The following is a 21,995-nucleotide window of genomic DNA, read 5'->3' on the forward strand; positions in this document are numbered from 1 at the left end:
AGGAGACAGCACAAAAGTGAGGAGTTGACATTCAGCAGAACATTAATACCTGAAGTCATGCAAATTGGTACTCTTTGGTCTAACTGGCTCTTAGAAATAAATGCAAACTAACATAACAGAATCTTGAAAAGAAGACCAGCAGGGAACTAACTGGTCAGGGGTGATGGTGTGCAAAGAGTAGGTCCCAGCTAAGCAAGCACTCCCACGTAAGTGGTCCTCAGCGTGTGCCTGGTGCCACTCTCCCAGTGTGAAGTTGAAATTAGAATCTAGTTGAGGGGCAGGTACAGTGGCCTGCTTATGGAGGGAGCTGGGCTCAGAGTGATTGGAAGGGAAGCAATCACTGCCTATGAAAGACTTTTACCCTCCTTTTCACAACCTGGACACCTCTTGACTGGAATTGAGGGTAAGTGAGGGCTGAGGGAGTTAGATGACAAGAAAACATTAAATTTGGGATTTTAAGGGTGTGAATGAGAACTGAATGGCTTTAGAAGGGAAAATTCACTTTTCCCTCTAATTATAAAAGCAGGATGTCCTTAGTTCACAGAACTTGGAAAATGGCTCCATAGTGTACTTTCTTGACTGCCACCATTTTGGGAGTGTTGAATTGTTTGGACCAGGTACTTGAAGCTGTAGAACATCTTTGAAATAACAAGGAAAATTGATTTATTTTAACAGGGCAGTGAGGAATTAGTCCATGAAGCATGTGTTAGAGGTAGACTGTAAGAATGGCCCTCATAGTTCAGAATTGGTCAGTTCCTATAAAGTAATGTACAGTCTTTTCCTTTATTCTGTAATGGAAAAAACTTCCTAATGTGTGAAAAGGGATCTGAGATGTGCAGATTTCATGAGCAACCATTATGTCATTTCACTCTCCCCCTCAAACCGTTGGAAAAGGACTTCCCTGGTGGCACACTGGTTAAGAATCCGCCTGCCAATGCAGGGAGCACGGGTTTGATCCCTGGTCCGGGAAGATGCCACATGCCGCAGAGCAGCTAAGCCCGTGTGCCACAACTACTGAGCCTGCGCTCTAGACCCTGCGAGCCACAACTACTAAGCCCGCGCACCTCAGCTACTGAAGCCGATGTGCCTAGAGCCCGTGCTCTGCAACAGGAAAAGCTACTGCAATGAGAAGCCCTCGCACCGCAATGAAAAGTAGTCCCCACTCACCACAACTGGAGAAAGCATGTGCGCAGCAACAAAGACCCAACACAGTCAAAAATAAATAAAAATTTTTTAAATTATTTTTAAAAAACTGTTGGGAAAAATAGTTATTGAGAAGCTCTATGACTTGGTCCTAATTTAGAAGTTTTAGGGGAGACGTAACAGGTTAGTAATTTTATGTGAACTTTGAGGGACACACCATAGTAATCTTTCCATTCGTATAATACTTTGCAGTGGGCTTTGTCCATCACCGTCTTGTTCCTTACTGCAGTGTTTGAGGTGAGGTGAATGGGTGTTAGCATCATCTTTATTTAGAAGCAGAAGAAACGGAAATCAAGATAGATTAGTTATTATCAAAGGTGGAACTTGAACCCAGATGCTTCTTAATACCTTGCCCTGTATCCTTATTATCATGGCTTGCTGAGGAAGGCATCAAGGGGTGGACTGCTTGGATAAATTCCTCCTCCTCCTCCTCCTCCTCCTCCTCCCCCTCCTCCCCCTCCTCATCACCGTCATCACCACCACCACCACAAAGATGCTAAGCTAGTTCTTTTGCCACTGGTCAAATTTCTTGATGTTTTGGTTCTGTCTTTCCCCTTAGACCTTTTCTTACTTGTTTTCTTTGAAGTGACATTTCCATTTATTCCTTTCCATGTGAAAGATTTTCTGGTTAACTAAATCAGTCGTAGGTATGAAAATGCTACTTAGAAGGGTAATACTATAGTCTGAATGGGGACAAACCTCACTTTTTCCATCGGGGATATACTTTGGAACAAAAAGTGATACTGAACAAAAGTGCTGCTGCTGCTGATATATTTTACAGATGCCCTTTATGTGAAGGTGCCCAGGGTTTCTTGAGATTTGTCACACTAGAGCCTATCAGCCTTGTTTGTGCTGAGTAGGTCACTGGTGCCAAGCAAATGCAAAGTGGCAAACCAGAACAAATATCATATTTGAAACTTTAGGTGGACTAGGGTTCAGAGCAGGTTAGGGGGAAGATTTTTTGTTTTTGTTTATGCCAGTTTTTTGCTTTCTGTTTCACTCTCCCTGATTCCTTCCTTCCTTTGGACTATCCTCCCTTCTTTCATTCTTTTCGTCTGTTCTTTTTGTCTTTTCTCCTTTTTTCCCTTCATTCTTGCTTTCCTTCTGTCTTTTGCATCCCTCTTTCTTCCCCCACCCCCCCAGTCCCTCCCAGTCTTTTAGACTGGCTGGCATCAAGAGCAGCCATTGCTAATGGGAGTGTACCTCCTTTTTTGCAATCAAGTGGCAGCTGTGAAATCATGGCTGGCTTCAAGAATTGGCTTCAGAAGCCAATCAAGAATGGCTTCTGCAGCCTGGCAGTGTGCAGCCACCAGCACTGTCTTGCTCCGTAGAGTGAGTCTAGGTGTGGGGTTGGGGCTGGGCCTGGTGGAGAGGCTGGATCTACTGGCTGCCAGAGGTGGGCCTCTTCCTCACGTGCTCTTGTTACTTGTGTTTTCTGCTTTTGCAAACCCCGAAGAGGTGGAATTTAGTTTATCCATCTGGCTAACCAGCTCATGCTTTGCTCTTTTAATGGGTACTCTGAAGTGCATTTCCTTATTTTTGGCCGTTGCCTAAAACCTCTGCTAATATTCTACTTTTTTGGTGCCTGACTTAGCTTGATATTGAGGGTGTATAAGACTTTTCTGTTATAGTACATAGCTGTTTTGGGTGAGGCTGTTTCAACTTATTTGTTTTCTGAGGATTGATCATACATTAAAGCCAAATCCTAAGTAGAGAAGATGATGGGGAAGAAAATGACCAAGGAAAAGGGCACATTTGATTTTGTTTTTCATGTTTTAGGAATGAAGTTATAAATTAATCTAGCTCTCGACTTCATATATGTTCTTCACCATTTGTTAACTATTCATCCTACTAGCTCATATTTTGGGGAAAGGGGGAGTGTTATGGAATAGGGTTTGTTTTGGAGCAGCAAACATTGCAGAGCCCTTCAGGCCTCCAGGATTTTCTTTGGGGGTTAGGAGGGGAAAGGAGCTACAAATCTCACCTTTGTCTTTGTATTAACTTTCTACTTCAGGTTGGTTTTAATTTCCTTCTCCATTCCTCTCATGCCCTGAATGCATTTGACAACAGGAAAGAAGCTCTTTATCAGTGATTCTAAAGTGTGGTGCACAGATCAGCAGCATCAGTATCACCTGGGAGCTTGTTAGAAATGCAAATTCTCAGGCCCCACCCCAAAGCTGCGGAATCCAAATCTCTGGAGGTGGGGCCCAGAATGTGTGTTTGAACAAGTCCTCCAGCATGAGGTCCACTGGGTTGTTATTACAGAAGTCTAGTTAGTATAAGTAAACCCTTTTCTAGCCATCTCTGCCAACTTTTATACTTAGTCCACCTGTGGACCAACCCTGAACTTCCAGCCTGCAAAGCAATGTATTTATCTTCTAAGTGTTTGAGTCCATAAAGAATTTGTAACCACTCATGAAGGACACAGTAGTCAATAAAATATGTTAAAAACTTACATATATTAAAAACCTATGACTTATAATTGGCCATTGATTATTTTTTTTTTACCATGGAGGTATTGACTCTGATACCGAGGCTGTAGCTTAAAATACACTGCCTAAAAAGCAGTCAGAGCCCAGTGGGGAATGAAGAAGAGAGGGGGACGGAGGAAAGGGAAGTGGAGGGATTAATAATCCCATTTTAGTTAATCATCACTTTCCTCTCTGATCACTGTGAGCGGATGTGCTATTGCTTCTGCAAATGTTAATAATTCATGGATGGACTGTGCCAAAAGAAGGCCTTAAATCTGGTCTCTCAGCAGATTAAATACACCGTCTGCCATCATTAGGAGCCAGGAGAGATGAAAGATGGACTTACTGCTTTTATTCATTAACCTGATTTTCTCTGCCTTTCTCCTCAGCTCCTCTCATCCTCATTTTGTTTACCTTTTCATTTGCTTCTCTCTGTAACCCCCTCCTGCATTGAGTGAGTGCTAAAGATCTTGGGTCTTACTGTTAATGACATTAGATTTTACTTTTCCTTACCTGCTAGTAACAACAGATGCCATGAGAGAAAGCAGAGAGGCAGAATAAGTATTTCCTTGGAAATGTCTAAATCAGTCTGAATATTTAAAAATGTATTGAAATGTGCAGCCTGTGTGTCTTAGAAATCATTTGAAATGGCTTCTCTTTGCTTTGAAGAGTAATCCTGTTGTATAGGCAGTTGAAGATATACATAGTGTTCTTCATATAGGTGTGGTAGCATTTTCCCATTTTACAGATGAGGAAACTGAGGCATGGTGTCAGTAACTTGGGTAGGGTTACCTAGAACCCAGTTCTTTTGACTCCCAACTTCAGCATGCTTTCCACTAGGTTTAATAACCTCTTGCCTTTAGAAATCATATGTAGGTGGCTTTACATGGTTTTTCACCCATAAGGCTTAAATAGAACTTAATTAGATTAAGCGTGACTAATATATAGGTAGCTTCAGAGGAACACTTCAGTTTAAATTCTAAATGTGAGTTTGCCCAGAAGCACCACAGTTGGAGAAGGCTGACAACAAGCTGCAGTTCTGTAGACATTTCTCGAGCATCTGCATAATAACCTTCAACAACTCATAGGTTAATCAATAAATATATTTGAGCACTTAACCCAGTGCATGATGCTTTTTAAGCACCGTAAGTGGATATAATATAGTCCCCATCTTTATTCGATCTTCAGTGTTTTAGGTCTACCGAAGGGGATTCAGCTACTTGAAATGTCCCAGTATCGACTTAAGGATGTGAGATGGCCAAATAGTAGAACTGGAAATGTTTTAATCACCTCAGTAGTTTGCTGGAGGATTTAGTATGTAAGAAGCACGTTAGTAAAACGGGGCTGTTGTTTTTTTAAATGATTTTCACCTGTGTCACTGCTGGAAGGATGGTGGAGAGAATGGTGTGGGAAGAGCAGATTTTAAAATCAGCCTAGTTTTCAAAAAACTGTCTTAGAATTGCAGATCGTCATGTTCCTGTTGTCGAGATGTGGAGGGTACAGTACTGAGATGGAAACCTGGGCCGAGGTTCTTACAGGGAAGCATAAGCTCCTGGGGCCTAGACCAGGCCATCTGTCCAACTTGCCTTGGTTGTCTGTCCTGACCTAAGAGTGGTGAGTGATGAAAGGCAGGGCCTCCTCTCACCTCTCCCACCCCATCATGTAGGACCAACATCCCATGGGACCTCTGTCACCATGTTTTCTGTTGCAAATTCATTTTGTTGTTATTTTGCATATAATTTTTAACTTTTTTTCTTATAAAACTTTTCTTAGAAAAATTTCAGGAACTTATATTTTATATGTCAGGGAATTTGAAATTCTGACCAGATAATGAAATATATACAGGTTTTCCCTTGTTTAAATTACATTGAGGATTGAGTAATTTTAGTAATCCTTTTCTATTAAGGAGTCTTACTTTTTTTTAATCAACTTCTGGCCTCATCAGTGTTTTCTAGTTAATAACAGAAATGGTAAGTAATATGCAGCAAAAAAATTGCATGAAAATTGGGGTTTTAGTGTCTTTTCTCTAAAATAATAGTAATAATATGATAGACCTTGCTTTAGGAAGCAAATCCAAACTCTGAATATCTGCATTTATTAAAGAAATCGTGGGGCAATATTTAGCTTTAGTATTCCTTCAAATAACAGCTTCCCTACTGAATTTAAAATAGAAGTTGTTTAAAAGAGCTCTATTTACAATCAACCTGGTAAGAAATACATCTGTTGTGTAAAGTACATTGGTAACAAAACTAGCAAGCCAGAAGCTGTTCTTTTCTATCCACCATCATCCTCCATGTAAGAACTTCAGATTCCATGAAATAGAGTCCATCAAGCACACACCCGGCCAGGTTTTGTTGGTACAGTGTCCTATAGTGCTGTGCAGAGAACTCAGGCCCTGAACCCAGGACCTGGAGCTGTGAGAATCTGAGTTTCTCTGTGCCTTATTTTCTTAATCTATGCCACAAGGGAAATGAGTCACCCCTGAAATTTTATGGCTACAACGAAAATGAGTCTGTATTTACTGTATTATTTCATTTATTATTATTGAGGTAGAAGTTCTTCATATAGTCTACAAGTTCTTGCCAAAATCTCTTGTTCCCTTTATCTAAATACTAAGGCTTGATTAGATGCTGTGTGTGTGTGTGTGTGTGTGTGTGTGTGTGTGTGTGTGTGTGTGAGAGAGACAGAGACAGAGACAGAGACAGAGAGAGACAGACCCAGACCCAGACTGACAGAGAGCTCTCATTCTGAATTTTTGAAACTTGGGACTGCAGTAAATTGCCCTGGAGGAATATTTGAGGAGAGCTGCTTCCTCCTCCCATTTTAGCCCATTCCCATTAGTAACTGCACTTACTGAGGAACTACTTCCCAAAAACATGTTTAAAGTGGAAATCTTACTTCTGAAATTACCTTCACCTACCTGCCTTAAAGTTTCTGGCCCACTTCTAAACTGTGTTCCCACCCCTTTTGGCTTATAGGCTTACCAAAGCAGAACCCTGCTCTGGGCAGCAGGAACTCATCAGCTTCTCAGGCAGAGAGCTTTCTTTTTCCCTGTTGTTTCTTGACCCCTGAGCAGACAAGTTTGCATATGAGCAACAGAGAGTGGACCTTAATTTGTTTTACTGCTAAAAAATCTGTGCAGACATCCTCTGACTCTTTAGTGACTGCGTAAATCTAGTGGTCCTCACTTAATACTTAAGGCGAAATGTCGTTGATAAAATTGGCAGGTTGCTTTTTCATTCTCAGCTGATTTGTCAAGACAGATCAGCTGTGAATGCCACACCACTGACTTTGGCTAGGACCATCTCATTTTCCCAGAACCTCCTTGGCTCTAGATGCAACTGAGAAGGAAGCCGACTTTGGGAATTGAATACTGTTGGTAATATTGCTTAGTCACAAAGAAGAATTTGGTGCCTCTGCACATTGGCCAAGAACCACCTCAGCATCTGTCTTAGTACCTAAGGCTGCAATCACCTCAAGGAGCTGAAGAGATTTGAAAGAACAAACAATAAGCGAAAGTAATATTTAGCTCCCCTTTAAGTAGATGCTTCCATCTCCCTGGGTGGGGCCTAGTGAACACTAATGAAAATCAATGAAGTGGTTTTGTTGCATGCACATTAAGGACAGCACTATGGTAGGCACTGATGACCTACCATAGTCATCAGAATAAACATAGTCAATTAGAATAAACATAAATTCTGGATACTGTCCCCTAGAAGCTCATTGTTTTCTACCTGGAGAGCCCAGACTAACATTCCTATATAATAGGGTCAAACTGTCCAAAACAGTGTAAAGTGACTGGCAAAACTGAATGGGAATGACATGAGATTCTACATGCCATACGGAGTTCAGAGGAGAGGAAGGGGGTAATGATGGATGACTTCAAGGGTGATTGGGGAAGATCCCCTGGAATAGTCAGGATCCCAATAGGCCTTGAAAGATTAAATGGGCTTAGCTTGCAGGAAGTGAAAGAAGATATGAGAGTAATAACCTGAACAAGGTCAGGGAGATGAGAATAGAAGTTATGTGCTAAGAAATAAAGTCTGTCAGTGAGGGGGGGATCAAATGTGAAAGGAGTGACTGCCAAGCAGTAGAGTGTAGGCAGTACGTGCTGTTAAAAGTTTTGGAGTAGGTAAATGTCAACACGGAAGGAGGGAGGGTGTGGAAACACTTATGGAAGTTAGCATGGCCAGTGGAAGGATACCTGCTGCGGTGTTGTTCAGAGGCAATTGCAGTAATCCAGGCACAGTGATGATGGCCAGGACCAGGTTGGTGGCTGAGAAAACGGAGAGGAAAAGATGTGTGAGAGACATTTGGAATAAAACATCTGCCGCACTTGGTGCCTGATGGGCTTAAGAAGGATGTTCAGAAATAACTCAAGGTTTGTGGCAAGAGAAGGATTGGTGCTGTTGGTCGAAGCTGAGGAATTAGGAAGGTTAACTAGATTGAGAGTTGAGATTTTGTTTCAGTTTCTGATGTTCTGGCAAGACATCACCATGGAAATGCCCCTCAAACACTTAAAAGTAGGATAAGAAACACTGCTCAGAAAATAGCTCCAGACAGAATTTTCCAGAGCCACTGGTCTAGAGGTAAGAGTTGTGGCAGTGCAAATGACTGTACAGGACAGGAAACATATAGCATGGGGCAAGGGACCAAGGTCTCAGCAAGGAGAGAGGAGCTGGGAGGAGGTTGGTGATGGAGGCTGGGAAGGGAACTGGGAGCCAGCTGTGCCTCAGAAGACTAGCAAGTAGGGGACAGTGACTGCCCGACCTCACGAGGCCTCTCATTTTTAACTCTTAAAAGCACTTAGCCACCAGTGATATTACTTGATCTTCCCAGCAGCCCAGTGAGCCTGGCAGAAGGCAGAACACAGGTAACCAGCGTTCTGTAAAAGCTTGGTTTCTGGGTAGAGCCCTGCATATTGTTAATGTACTTTAGAGCTTTACAGTTGTGCACTTGAACTTCACCTAGTGATTTTTTAATTTGTTTTATTTTATTTTATTTAGTTAGTTTTGGCCGCACCGCGCAGTATGCGGGATCTTAAGTTTCCTGACCAGGTATTGACCCTGTGCTCCCTGCAGTGGAAGCATGGGATTCTTAACCATTGGACTGCCAGGGAAGTCCCCACCTAGTGATTATTATAAGAACCATAGAATTTCAGTGGCTTCCTTTTTCTACTCTATAATCTTATTTGTTAATGGTAACAGGTTTGTTTGGTTTTTTTTAAAGGAGTACTAATGCCACCCCTTAAAAAATGTCTCCTCATCCTTGGTGTATTTCAAGCATGGGCCTAAGGAAATTGGAACTGTTTTCCCCCCTCCTTTTTTTTTTTTTTTTAACCTTCTCAGATCTTTCAAACCAGTTAACTACATGAGGGAGAAAGTCTGAGAGTCTTTGGAACCTGGATATCTTAAGTTAGAGGAAGTGTTCCTACTATTTTCGGAACATTTTTTCTTTCTTTCTTGGTCCTATACCTGTACTTTGCTAAGAAGTTCTTTAATGGACTAATTGGGAAAATCTGTAGAGAGATGGAAATAAAAACAACAAACTTGAAACTTCTATTAAAGATTCTCATTACAGTGAATTCTAAGGAACTATCTAAAGGCATACTTTGTTGGAATTTTATATGGAATACTGTTTAAAAATTCAAGCCCTCACCTGAAATTTGCAGATCTTTCAAATACACAGAGACATAATACACTTTGGTCATTGTGGTAGTAAGATCCATCTGTCTTTACACTTGGGTGTCTACATTTTTTACATAGAGTGTGTGTGTATCTGATGTACAAATTAGCTGCCGTTGTAGTTCAGAATAGTGCAGTGTACAGAGGATTTTGAAAAGATTGTATCGATCCCCATTGGTAGAAAGAATCAGACATCATCTTTGCATTTGTATAAGCAGGCACATTTATGTCCCTTATATTAATAAGTGCTGAGTCCACTACTTGTCTGTCCTTTTCTCTTTGTTTTAGTTTTTGGTGATTAGGGCTATATAAAGCCAAAACACAGAATTAAACAATGGACTACCAAATAGGCATTTAGGAATGGATTAACTCATCTAGTGATAAATCAATTGGAAAAGTACCTCCTTTGTAAGGTGGCTTCTGTCCAGCGTTTTAATGACCTCCACATACTTATTCGGGCTAGGAGTCTGAGGCAGGTTAGTTAACACTTCTCAGTAGTCTCTGCTCTGAGGTCCTTTGCAGTCAGAATATTCTCCAGCTCATCTGGTCTCCTTGGGGTATTCATAGATTAGGGAAGACTGAGGCTGAGCTTGTTTATGGTTTATTCTAGCATAAAGATCTATCCTCTGAATGTATTTCTTTGGCCATAGTGGCATGGAAAAATGTGGTTCCATGACATGGGTTTTTTAAGTAATTGAAGGGGGTTTTCTCAGTCCCCTGTAGTGAACTTCAGATGTCTCCCTCAGGAATAGGTTTTAACCGTCAGTGAAGTGGTTTGACTGTAACCAGACTGAGGTGTTTGAGTTCTTTTTTTTCTTGCCCCTTCCATCCCCAGGCAGAGACTCCTATTGCTGCATATCCGCTGTGTTCCAATGCTGTATTTATTTGATCAGAAACAAAAGAGTTTGCTTCTTGCACTGGTTCAGAGAGAGGTCCCCCAGGATTGTCTTTTGTTCAGTAATTGGAGCATAAGCTGAGCCTGGTTAATTTCAAAGCTACCCCCAACACGATCCCCTCTCCCTCCTTGTACGGTTTTGAGCTGCTAGTGCTATCTTGTATTGGGTCTGGAACAAAAAAGCTTGAGTTGTTGAATGTTAGCTACAACTACTGTGACATCTGCTGTGGCACCAAATAGCACTGTTGGTGCAGTTAATTTTAAGTTAGGAGAAGAAACAAAACTAGAAAGCTCTTCAGCCTTACAGCTCTTGTTAACACATGCACCTCCAAATTATGCATTTGGTGCTATCACAATGAATTAAACAAAGGAAATCATGGGTTGATTTTTATGTTAGTAACATAAGTTCTTTAATTGTTATTCACTGTTCAGACACCAGTGTGTTCTTATGTTCATTCTTTTTCCCTTTAGTTTTATTTTTTCAGGGCAGAAACGTCTGAAACATCTCAACTATGAGCATTTAATTGGCAAAAGTTCTGATATAAGAAATACAAGTTGATTATATTAGTTATTTATCTTTTAAAGCAGCAAAGCCTGTAACCTGGTTCTGCTTCTTTAAATACAAGAATGATTATTATAGATGAATAAGAACCTTAAGTAGCCAAATTCTAGATACTAAGTAGCCAAGTTAATATTTGTATAAAAGTGTGTTGTGAAATTGGCAAATCATGTGTCCTTCAGGTTCCGCAGTATAGGTATTGGTTTTGCACCCAGCACATTGCATCGTAGCGTTTGTGGGTTTTGTTTTTGAAGATGGAAGGGTCTTTTTCTCAATCTTTCTTTTGCAATCTGCACCATAATGACCGTCCACTACCTTACTGGCCTGACTTTAATCATCTGGTGCCTGGTTCTCAGTGCAGTTTCATATCTGCTTTTGCACAAGCTTTCCTGTAATTGCACAGTTGTTTGCTGCATTGAATTTCTTTCAGTGACAATAAAAAACACATGTTAGTATTTTGATGTAGTCTTTAATTTTCAGGTTATACATTAAAACACGGAGGGAAAAAAATCCTTTCTGAGGAACATTTTAAAAAACCATTACGGTAGTATGGGAATATTCATTATTTACACATCATATATTTTTCCCTAAATGTTATACAGAGAAGTGACAGTTGAGCTGAGCATATGTTAATAAAAGGTCTGCATTTTCCTGTGTCACTGACAGTTTCATTGGCTGTATATTCCTGAAATGCAAATAACCTCGGTTCTGTTCAAAGCTGTAATTAATCTGAATAGTTATTTAAACAGTATCGAAATATTTTAACTACTGAGAGGCCAAACATATAAGATGGTGAATTTACTGTTCTGTTTGAAGGACAGTGCACTTGATGAGGGTACGGTGATCTGAGATGCTTGTGGATGTTGGATCTACGAATTCTGTAGGCTAAAATGGCAGAATCTGCCTGCTGCTGTATAAAATCTTTTAACCACCATTTATTTTAGCATCATGGCATGTGCAAATTCCTGCTGCTCAGTTAAGGGACCAGCTTCACAACTGGTGTTAAAATCTGTGGCCACAGCACTGCATTACAATGCAGCAAATGCATTTTCCACATTAACCAAACATGACAGCTGAAGCGATTATTAACCATGCAAGATGTCAGAAGTCATCAAAAATTCACATCAGAGTAATTGCAGTGGCTTGGGTCAAAAAAAAAAAGTATCATAGCATTCCTTGCCTACATGTTGTCTCTCCCCCTCTTAAATCTTAACTTGGTACAGTCCGTTAACAATAAAATACCCTTCTGTAACCTATAAACTGTTACTCCCATCAGTTTGTGCTTTCAAACTGATGGCTGACTTCTCTGAATTTGTGTGGAGCAGCACAAATAATGATGCTGCACCCAGGGGCTGTGTGCACCCTTTTTAAGGGGACCCTGCAATCTCATTGTCTAATTAGACTCTTTAGTGCTTCAGTCATATCAGCATTTGCAGGGTGTTCTCTTTTCCTTTTTCTTCTTTCTCTCTCTTCTTTCTCTCTTTCCTCTCTCTCCTCTCCCCTCCTCCCCCCTCTCAATTCTGGCTGTTCGAAGTGGGAAAAACTTGAGCTCTGGTTCCAACAGAGCTCATCCCACACAGAAGGTATGGAAGAGCTGCGTGACCAACAGCGTCGACCGGTCTGTAACTCCTTAAATTTGAGAGCTGCAGGTAGGATTGCCTATGTTTCGTAAAGAAATTAAGATTATTGCGCCCTAGTAAATACATTAATAGCATGTAGTTGCAGTACCTCTGAAAGACAAAGTCTCGGTTTGCCTAAAATTTTGAGATGAATTCAGAAGCATTTAACTCATTCAGTAGAAAAAGTACTTGATTCTTCTGATAATTATTCAGATTTGTGCCCTGTCATTCTACATTTTTCTTAAAAAAAAAAAATCTGTTGGGTGGGGCAGAGAAGCATTTGCTTAAAGATTTAAATAGTTGGTTATTTAGGATTTTTGCAGGCTTCATCTTTAAGTAGTAAGTAGTGTGGTCTTTCTTTAGGATTTTTTTGAAAAGATGCATACGAAGTGCAGAATTCTTAAAAGAGGTAAAATATTAAAATAGAATTTTTCTTTGCTAAAATTAGATCCTTCTTTGGGATTGTAGGTGAGTGTGTGTGTGTGCGTAGATGCTTTACCAAGGAATTCAGTCATTTATATTTTGTTATAGGGAAAAATTACTATTTGATATATCTGGAATTATTTCACAAGAAATGCTTTAGCACAAGGCTTTAAAATGTGGATTCTTAAGTATTATCAAATGTAGGTGATTTGAATTAAGATAGTTACTTTTCCTATCCTAAATTCATCCTCAAAAGAGTATGATATGAATGCTTTAACTATACTTCCAGTTTTTGGTGCAGAGAATGTGATTTGTGTAAGTGAAATGAAAAACTTCCCAAGTCACGTAAGCATTATCTGGAGGGTGGTAAAATTATAAATGTTGCCTATACCACTTTTAATACCTTGATTAATATCAGAGATAAAATACTTTTAATTCAGCATTAAAAAGCAGCTTGATAGTTGTCCTCCCTTAAAAACAAGCCCCCCCCCCAAAAAAAGACAATGATGTTTAGCTTTTTACCCCAAGGAATGTATTTGTATCATGGGACCTGTAGGGTCTGGACTTCTTTCCAAAGCATGTACTTGGAAACTGCTCACCTAGTTGAGAGATTTAGCTCCCTTCAGAGGTGTGGGACTTTCTGTACTCTTAACAATAGGAAGACTTGAGGAGCTGTCAAGTGGGGAATAGAAGAGAGCTGCTCAGGGAAGGGAGAGGAACTGTGAGAATTTCACTTGTCTCGCCGTTGGAGGTCTGGATTTACCCATGACTAAGATTCCTTTAAAACTCTGACCCAGTGCAGCATTACAGAGAATTGATTTCTGGGATGAGACAATGAGCTGTGGTTTGCATTTTGTAAAGATGGAGGAAACCTCTAACACTGACCCTGTATGGGAGATGACTCAGTTATCCGTGCCTTGGTACAGTCGCAAATTATTTTCCTTTGTCTGAAGTGGGAGGATGCCAGTGCCTTCATCAGAGCTCCTTAATTTAATGTATGGAAAATGTCTCAGCCACCATTTTTAACAATTAGCTGTATCATGGTTGAGGTGAGCTGGGTTCTGAAGGCAGCTGCAGGGCCATTTCATTTACATTAGGTTCTGTGGCACGAGAGCTTTGTTACTGTAAAACTCAGAAAATGAAATTGCACACTGCATAAAAGAGTTCTGTAGGAGGGTGGAGAGCATTCCCAGAAAGAAAATGGAATCCTTTTGTCTACAGTAAGTATTTCTCATACTCATAAAGTGGTGGGAGGTTGAAAATTTGTCTTTGGTTGAATGGGCAAAATAGACTTTAAAATGAACGCTGCAAATATTAAAGGTATAATACAGAGATTGTTAGATGTATTTTTTTAATGTATGTGTTAGAAACCAGGTGTGATATATATTGGTGTGTGTGTATATATATATGTATATATACTTGAAATATAGGTTTTGTGAGTGGTTTTAATACATGCTTTTAATTAAATATTCTTTGGTAATTTAAGTTAATGAGAGGTATGAATTTATCAGTAGTCAAAGATGAAAATGACACTTCAGAGAAAAAAGAAATCTAAATATGGTATATTTAAGAGAGTCCAGGCTTCTTTTCACTGTCTCTTATAGTTTATTTTCCATTTATGAAGAAAATTGCTGGATTTTATTGTTTTTGGTTTTTTTTTTAAGAAAATGCTTCCATGTTAATGATCTATAATAGCTGATTAAAATATATAAGAAAAATGTTTTAACAAAAGAAGATTTTATCTTAAAAGATCAGTAGATTGAGGGCTTTCACTCTCATTAATGGGGATAATTTTTAGTGCCTTCTGTTTAATTAATAGTTGTGACTTCAAAGCTACTTGTGGAAAACTCTTGTTTGTGATTGTAAGCTTAGAAATCTTGATTCTTAAAATTAATTGGATTTGACTCAGCTTATTCCTTTGTTCCTTTATGCTGTTACTAAGAGGAAACAAGTGGATTTTAACTTTGATTTGTGTGTTTATCTTTTTAAAGGCACTTAACCCTGAGGAATTTATAGTAAGTGTATTTTACAGTAAACTGTACCATGAAGAATTTGCTCAAAATGCTCTAGTAGCTGTTTCAGGAGTTGAATCTTCACAGAACTAGATACCTTTTAACTTGATATCAAATTGATAAAGCCAGCTGTTCTTCCAAGTCTTGTTGCACAAGCTGTTGTTCATCCTGCTCACTGAATGCTGTTTTCTCTAATTAGGAGATGTCTTTGAAACTAGGGGAGAGGAGGATTTTCACATCAGTCTTTTCATTGAAATAAGAAGGCTCAGTTTTCCTAAGCCCTGTTTAGAATCCCACAAAGATTCCGTAAATCTTGCATTAATCTTATGCTTGTAGCATAAGAGCCTAGATCTCCATATAATTTTGTTAATCCTGAGAAGGACATTTAATATATTAATTGTTTACTATATAATGGAATGCAAAGGGATTCTTTTCCTTTGGTTTTTACAAGGCTTGCACTTAGAAATAAGACTTTTAGGGCAGCAAATTAGAACTCCATTTTAACTGCATCTTTGCTTGCATAAATGTTTGGTTGGATGACATAAAGGGTATCACAGAGGCTTCCTTTGAAATTTTTAAAGTAAAACTTGGTTGAAGATTCTGGTCTTATTTTCTTTCTCTGGCTTTCTGTAAGCTGTGTACCAGGTACTCTGAGGACATAGCAGAGACCCAGGTGCTTCGCATTTTCTTTACCCCCATCATGGTCTACTCAAGTTTGGCTACTCGGAAGAGTCTCTCCTTTCTGGTACTTGTAGGGGATTCCTAAACCTCTTCAGTCTGAAATTTTAGCCTGGCTGGTAGTAAAGAGTCAGAGGTTGGTTCTTTTTGCTGCAAAAAATATATTCATACCAAACCTTTGAATGCTCTGGCAGTGCCAAAATGTAGATAAGCAAGCCTGTTGGCCAGCCCGCTAGGAGACGTTCATGGCACTAAGATGGCAGTGAGGAAGAAGTAAAATGGCGTCACCAGGAACACTGTGATAAGAGTTGGACCGCAAGGGTCATTTTCCTTCAATCAAATTTGAAGATACCTCTAGCAGCACTGCCCTGCCAATTTACAATCACTTTTTATTCTGTTAGAAGATAGAAATTTTGAGGTTTTCCTGAACTAAAGACTTAATTAGCGCTTATATCTAGATAGCTTCTGATTGTTGCTTTCAAGAACTTGGTGAAAAATATGGATAAAATAAAAATTTAAATAGCTATTTTCTATTAATACTTCTGAATTTCCTTGCTTTGTGCTGTCTTCTTTTTTTAATTGTGAAAATGTACTCCTTTCAATATAGGATGAATTTTCAGAAAACAGGACAGTATGCTTCTGCTTTATGGCAAGATGAAACTAGCATTCCTATAAAAATACTTTGTCTTTGATTCTGATTTTTGTTCTAGCTCTCTGTGGGCTTTGGTTATTTTAAATATTAAATATATGTTGGCTGCCTTCAAAAACAAAGTTTATTGTATTTCTTGTGTGGTTTTAAGGTATGGATTATTTCAGAAGTGAACTATATAGTCATGACAATGCTAATTTCTTACCTGTTCCCACTTCTCATGGAGTTGGAATTTCTGGAGCTGGCCTTAGAGTTTATGTAGTGCAGTCAGCTCATCTTACAGTCAAGTAAAGCAAGGTTTACTGTCATTAAACAGCTTTCTCAAGGTCATACATCTGGAAAGCAGTCAATTTTGCCTAAATCTAGGCCATCAGACTCGTAATCTGTGCTGTGCCTCTGCTTGCATTTGACTCTTTCTCTTTGTGGGCTTACTGGTTGGTGATGGATCTAATGGATTGAGCTTACAGCAAAGTCTGTCTTTGCTTTAGCAACCTACTCACAGAGATAGATGTTCCTTCGCAGTCTTACCGGAAATGGCTTATTGAGCTGTGCTTGGAGTCCTCCTGGTCCTTTGTTGTAGATGATATGCATTTATAACCAAACAGTTAAAACAAGATATATCCTGCAAGTCAAGCTTTTTAGGTTCACTGTGTTGCTCCACATGAAGGGCGAAATGCTTGTCTTCCGGGATGGGCACAGGCATTCTGACATGTCCTCCCAGCAGATCACTCCTTTATCTCTAGGTCCCACAGTGCAGGGTTGCCCCTTCTCCTCTGAGTGTGCATGAGCTGGGTGAAAGGTTTTAGCTCCCTGTAAGTTTGGGGCAATTTGTGTTTGAAAAGTGGTCTTGCCCTCTCCTTTCCTGTTGCTTGTATTTGCCATTTTAGCTAAGCAGTGTTTTATGTTTTCTGCACCCGTGGTGACAGTGGTAGTGCATCCTGCAGTATTCCCTCAGCTCTGACAAGGCAAAGTCAAAACGCTTCCAAACTTAATTAAGAGAGTGTGAAATCCCAAGTACTGTTAGCAAAGGGGTACCATGACAGATTCCATTTAAGGCAACGGGAAGTTATTAAAGAGAAGGTCTGTTGTTTTAGTGGTCTCCAGACAAATGAATTTTTGAAAAACAATTTCTGAATAAGAAGAAACTGCAGCAAAACCAAAGCTCTGTTTTCTGTGACAGCCATGATGATCAGTGCTCCAATCCCATCAGCGTAAACAGTGCTGCATAGCAGGAGGAGCTGTGATTTTCGACTGCAGTGTAAATGACTGACACCGTGTACCAGCAGGGAATTTAATATGACACGTGGTTCCCAAACATTGTCTTGACTAACGGCGTTCCTTACGCTTGCTAAGTAGAACTCAGGCTTAATCCTGAGTGCTGTGGAAACCAGCCTGGCAAAAACCACTCAGCTCCCACCTGAGTGCCTCAGAGACACACACTCTGCTGTCTGTCTTTCTCATGGCCCCCAAATCTTGCTTTTGTTTCCTGTTTCCAAAGGGAAAAGACACTAGGTCTGACAAAGCAGGCAACCTATATATTTTTAAAAATAATATGGGGTTCTTTTAATAAGTTCTTTTAGAGTGGTTTTTGGGGGCAGTGGGAGGGGACTTTGGCCACGATAAGGGCCGTGATTGATGCATTCCCATTTTATATTGCAGTGTGGTTTTAGCACTCAAAGTTCTTTGAACGTGGACTAATTCATCTCCAAGATGGAAATCAGTTCCCCAAAGACATATTAAAACATTTTATCATCCCTTAGTGTATCCTCCTTATCTTTCCATCACCTAAGAGTGGCTATGGGATTAATATTTTTTAGATCTGTTCATACCTTTGGGTAAGGACAGGGTTCTTCAGCTGATTTTTGAAGCCACACATACTTTGGCACACTGTTTATTCCATTTGCAAAGCTAGATTGAAAAGTTTTCTCTTCAGAATCCTCCCTGTTCTTGTGTCCCCAAAAGGTGGCTCTAGCAAGTATGCTAGTTTGGGGCAGGGTGGGGCAGGGGTACGGGTTTGGGGGGCAGGGAGAGGAGATAAAATGCTCAGAGTTGCTGTCCTTGCTTTCTCCTGTGGGGCCACCTCAGCATTCTGAGAGCAGTTGGCTGGCTGCTCTCCCTCCCTTTCTCCCTCCCTCTCTTGGTTTCTAGTTTTCTTGCTACTCTGCCCCCCCCTTCCCAGGAGTGGAGAGAGGATGGCCAGCAGAGGTCCAGCGACTGCAGCATGGCACATCTGCTGCATCACTAGGGTGTAGGCTCTGGCTAGTTTTCTGGAAGTGGTGAGGTATCAGTGCTGAGCAAGTCACATCCTCCCCAGACCTCTTGTGACCAGCAGGGAAAAGTTGCTTACACAACCCTGAAAGGTTATTGAAGGGCTCTGGTGGATTTGAGAGGAGGGGGCATTTCTGCTGAAAAGCATTTTCCCTCCCTAGTTGACTAAATGGCCATCATTTTTTATTTTACTCATTTATATTATGCCCTTACTACTTGCTCCCCCTCTCCATAGAGTCTCCCAATAACTGAGCTGGACAGATGCTTTCCTTTCCTTGATGTCCAGAGATAGATAGCAGGGATGCCCTGGGCCCTCTAAAAGAGACAGAACTGGCTTTGCAGTACAAGAGACTTAAACGGCCCTCACAGGATTGCAGACCTTAACCTTGGCCTTATTCTCCAAGTGCAGCAACCAGATGTGCTAAGCAGCCCCAGTTTGATGCCTTGGTGTAGAAGTAGGAAGAGGCATCTAGTAGTTATATGCCTACATTGTGTTGGCAGGGGAGGTGTGCTGCACATCCTTGCACCCCTCACCAGTGCCCTACAGAAATGACATGTCCCCATTCTCAAAGCTGATCTTCTCCTTCTGGATCATAGTGAGTCCTACTTCTTATATTCTTTCTTTACCCAGTGATGAAAATCTTGGAAGTTTGGGTGTTTGTTATATGATAGTTATTTCCTCCTCCCCCTCCCTCCCCCTCCTCCTCCTTCCCTTCCCCTTTCTTTCCTCCCCCACCTCCCCTTCTCTTCCTCCCCTTCCTCCTCTTCCCCCTCCTCCATCTTCCCTCCTCCCCCATCTCCCCCTCTCCCTCTCCTAAGATGGGAAGGCTAATTCTTGAAGCTGTAGGCCTGAGGTCCTTGCTCCTTTTCCTCTCCCAACTCCCCTTCCTCTTCTCTCTCCCTCTCCACTCGCCTCCTCTTCTTTTTGTTCTTTTGTGGGATGGAGAGGATAATAGGTAGGGATCCACAAAGGCTATTAGACGGACTTACATGAGTGGCTCTCTCGAAGGCTTGTGGCTTTTCCAGAAGGCACAGGGGAGATGGAATTGTGTCACAGTTGTGTTGGCATGGCTGCAAGAGATCAGGCAAGCCAGTACACTTGAGTCGGAATGCTGCCGGTAAGGTCCTAGGTGGGCCCAGGAGGAAGCACTGCTCAGAGCTCTGTATTCTTGGGTTTAGACTCTCTTTGCACACGTTGAGTTCTCTTCAGCCTGTGAGAATTTGTAGACCATCTTGTAAACCAATTTGGATTATATGGGAGCAAGTGATTTGCTTTGCCTTAATGGACCCAAATCCATCATGTAATTGTGTGACCCTTTGTTTAGGCCAGTAGCAGAAACCATGTATGAAATGGGACCCTGCAGCCTAACAGTGACAGATGGCCTGGTGTTCACACAGCACCAAGGTCTGCCACCTGTGACTCCAGAGCTGCCTTTAGGCCGATGGGTCTGCTGAACTGGCAAATGATGGGACAAACTCCACAGCCACTCTTGCAGGGTCTGCTGCCACCTGCTGAATGAGGGTGGCTAGGCTTTGCATAAATGCACAGTGAGAAATCATACAACAGCATTAAAAATGTATTACAATTGACAATGTCAAATCTGCCAGCTTAGCACTGCTTTCTGCAGGAGTATTTTTTGAAGATATATATATATATATATATATATAATTAAATTTTAAAGAGATATATATTTTTAAAATTTAATGCAGTCTGAAAAAATATTTTATTTAATGCAATCTGTGAACAAACAATTTAAAATATTAAAATTTTGGTAGAAAACAAGCAGTGGAACTTATTCTGAGTATCTGAGTTGGAGAATAAAGCTTGGATTTGCTATTTAGTCTGTATTTCTTACAAAGGGAGATTCAGTCTCTCTTGGGCCTTTTAAGCTGACGTTTTATATACTCTTATTTTAGTGCATTAAATATTGATCTAATAAAATAACCAGGCATGCTATAAAACCATATGAATGTTCCCCAAATTTTGAAAATGCCCCAAATTTTAAATTTCTCTGTTCATCTTTTGGGCTTTCAGTAAAGAATATCTCTTTGCACCTGAAAAATTCCTTGAGGGTTCTCTGTAGGCACCACAAAGGGAGCTAATGAAAAGCATGTCCACACCATCTGATAAGCCCAGCAGCTCGAGTGCTGGCAGGATTTCTGTTGTGCTCATCTGAAAACAGTATATTGCTTTGTCCTTCCTCACTTTCTCCTTTAGTAGTAGTTTTACCTTTGTAAAAATTTTTCCCAAGAGAAGACTTCAGAAGAGGTCATTCGTTCAGAAATTGGGAAGAAGGTTTGGGAGAGGTTAAGGGAGTGGTATTTTATTCAGAATGAGCTTGAGCAAAATAATGGCTACAGCTCATATTCCTGTCTTGACAGAAAGCGGACACTTCTCCATTTCACTGTCTAAAGTTCTAAGGAATACTTGTAATGCTTATTGGAATTCTTGTTTCATCTTGGAACAGACCATCTTGATTATTCTGTTTTTTAAGTTTATTTTTTGCCCTGCTTATTTTTCTTTCCTTTTTCATTGCCCTCCTAACTCCTGCTTGTGTCTTGGCAATGTTTTTTCAAACCACAGTGACCATTAACTACGGTCACTGCTTACTTGTGTTAATATTATTTGGATTTGGAATGTTGGTTATTGACTTCCTATAAATTTGTATATATTTTATGTATTAAATGAGAGAAGAGACAAGATTTTTTATAGCACTCACCATGTGTTTTTGTCTCATGTCAGATACCTTCTGATAGAAAGTCAGGCCTGCTATGGCTGCCTCACTTTAAATTTTGACAGGGTGGATTGCCAGTTGGTCTGTTGAAGGGGAAGAGACCTAGAACGGTCTTTTGTGTTTTGAGGGCCATGTAAAATATGGCTTTTGTTTTGTGGGGACAACTTAGACTAATTATTTTATCTTTTTTGTTTTATTTTTTAATGGTTAGGAAGTCTGTATGCTTCAATTCAAACTATTTGCATAACTGTTCAATAAATCACTTATTTGTTGTTGGTGGAAAGCAAAGAACTGTGAAAGAATCAATGCAGACTCTTTTTGCCATCATACTTTCCTAGCTAAAGTGGATACTAAAATTTTTCTCACAGAGACCCTTCTTTCTTACAGCTTTCACTTTTGGAAGGCAAATAAGTGAAGAGAATTTGGCCATTTGACAAAAACAAACATCCTTTGCCCACTCACTTTTTGTACAGTCATTTATATTCTGAAACCCGGAGTCTTCATGGTGATTAAAATAAGGCAGTTTTTCATACTTGTCTTTCTAAACCCGAGCCATTTAAAAGCCAGTTTGGCTGCCAGGTCCCTGAGATGTGACTACAGTTTTGATAGGAGGCTTGGCTTACCTTGCAGTTACATTCTGGGTTATTCTCAGACTGCATACATTGCAAGGCAGCCCACTTCCTCTGTTAAAGATGGAACATGTGGCTGGAGATATTGCTTGTGCAGGAGTACAGTGTTTATTGTTCCACAGCAATAAATAATAATAATATTTTGGAACACTATAGAGTTGGCAGGCTAG

At 40.3% G+C, this 21,995-nt stretch overlaps 1 protein-coding gene across 6 annotated transcripts in view; it reads left to right on the plus strand.

Moving 5' to 3' along the window:
• Positions 1 to 21,995, plus strand: part of NUP93 (nucleoporin 93) — a 106,427-nt gene that overhangs the window by 39,524 nt on the left and 44,908 nt on the right. The window contains exons 1-2 of one of the 6 annotated variants that reach the window (XM_032613725.1): positions 3,620 to 3,630; positions 15,247 to 15,252. The exons of the other annotated variants lie outside the window; for them this stretch is intronic. The gene's annotated coding sequence lies outside the window, so the exon portion shown is untranslated. Of the gene's footprint in view, positions 1 to 3,619; positions 3,631 to 15,246; positions 15,253 to 21,995 lie in introns of those variants that run through there. 6 annotated transcript variants of the gene reach the window in all.

Source organism: Phocoena sinus, chromosome 19, assembly GCF_008692025.1.
Source record: "Phocoena sinus isolate mPhoSin1 chromosome 19, mPhoSin1.pri, whole genome shotgun sequence".
NCBI classification, from domain to species: domain Eukaryota; kingdom Metazoa; phylum Chordata; class Mammalia; order Artiodactyla; family Phocoenidae; genus Phocoena; species Phocoena sinus.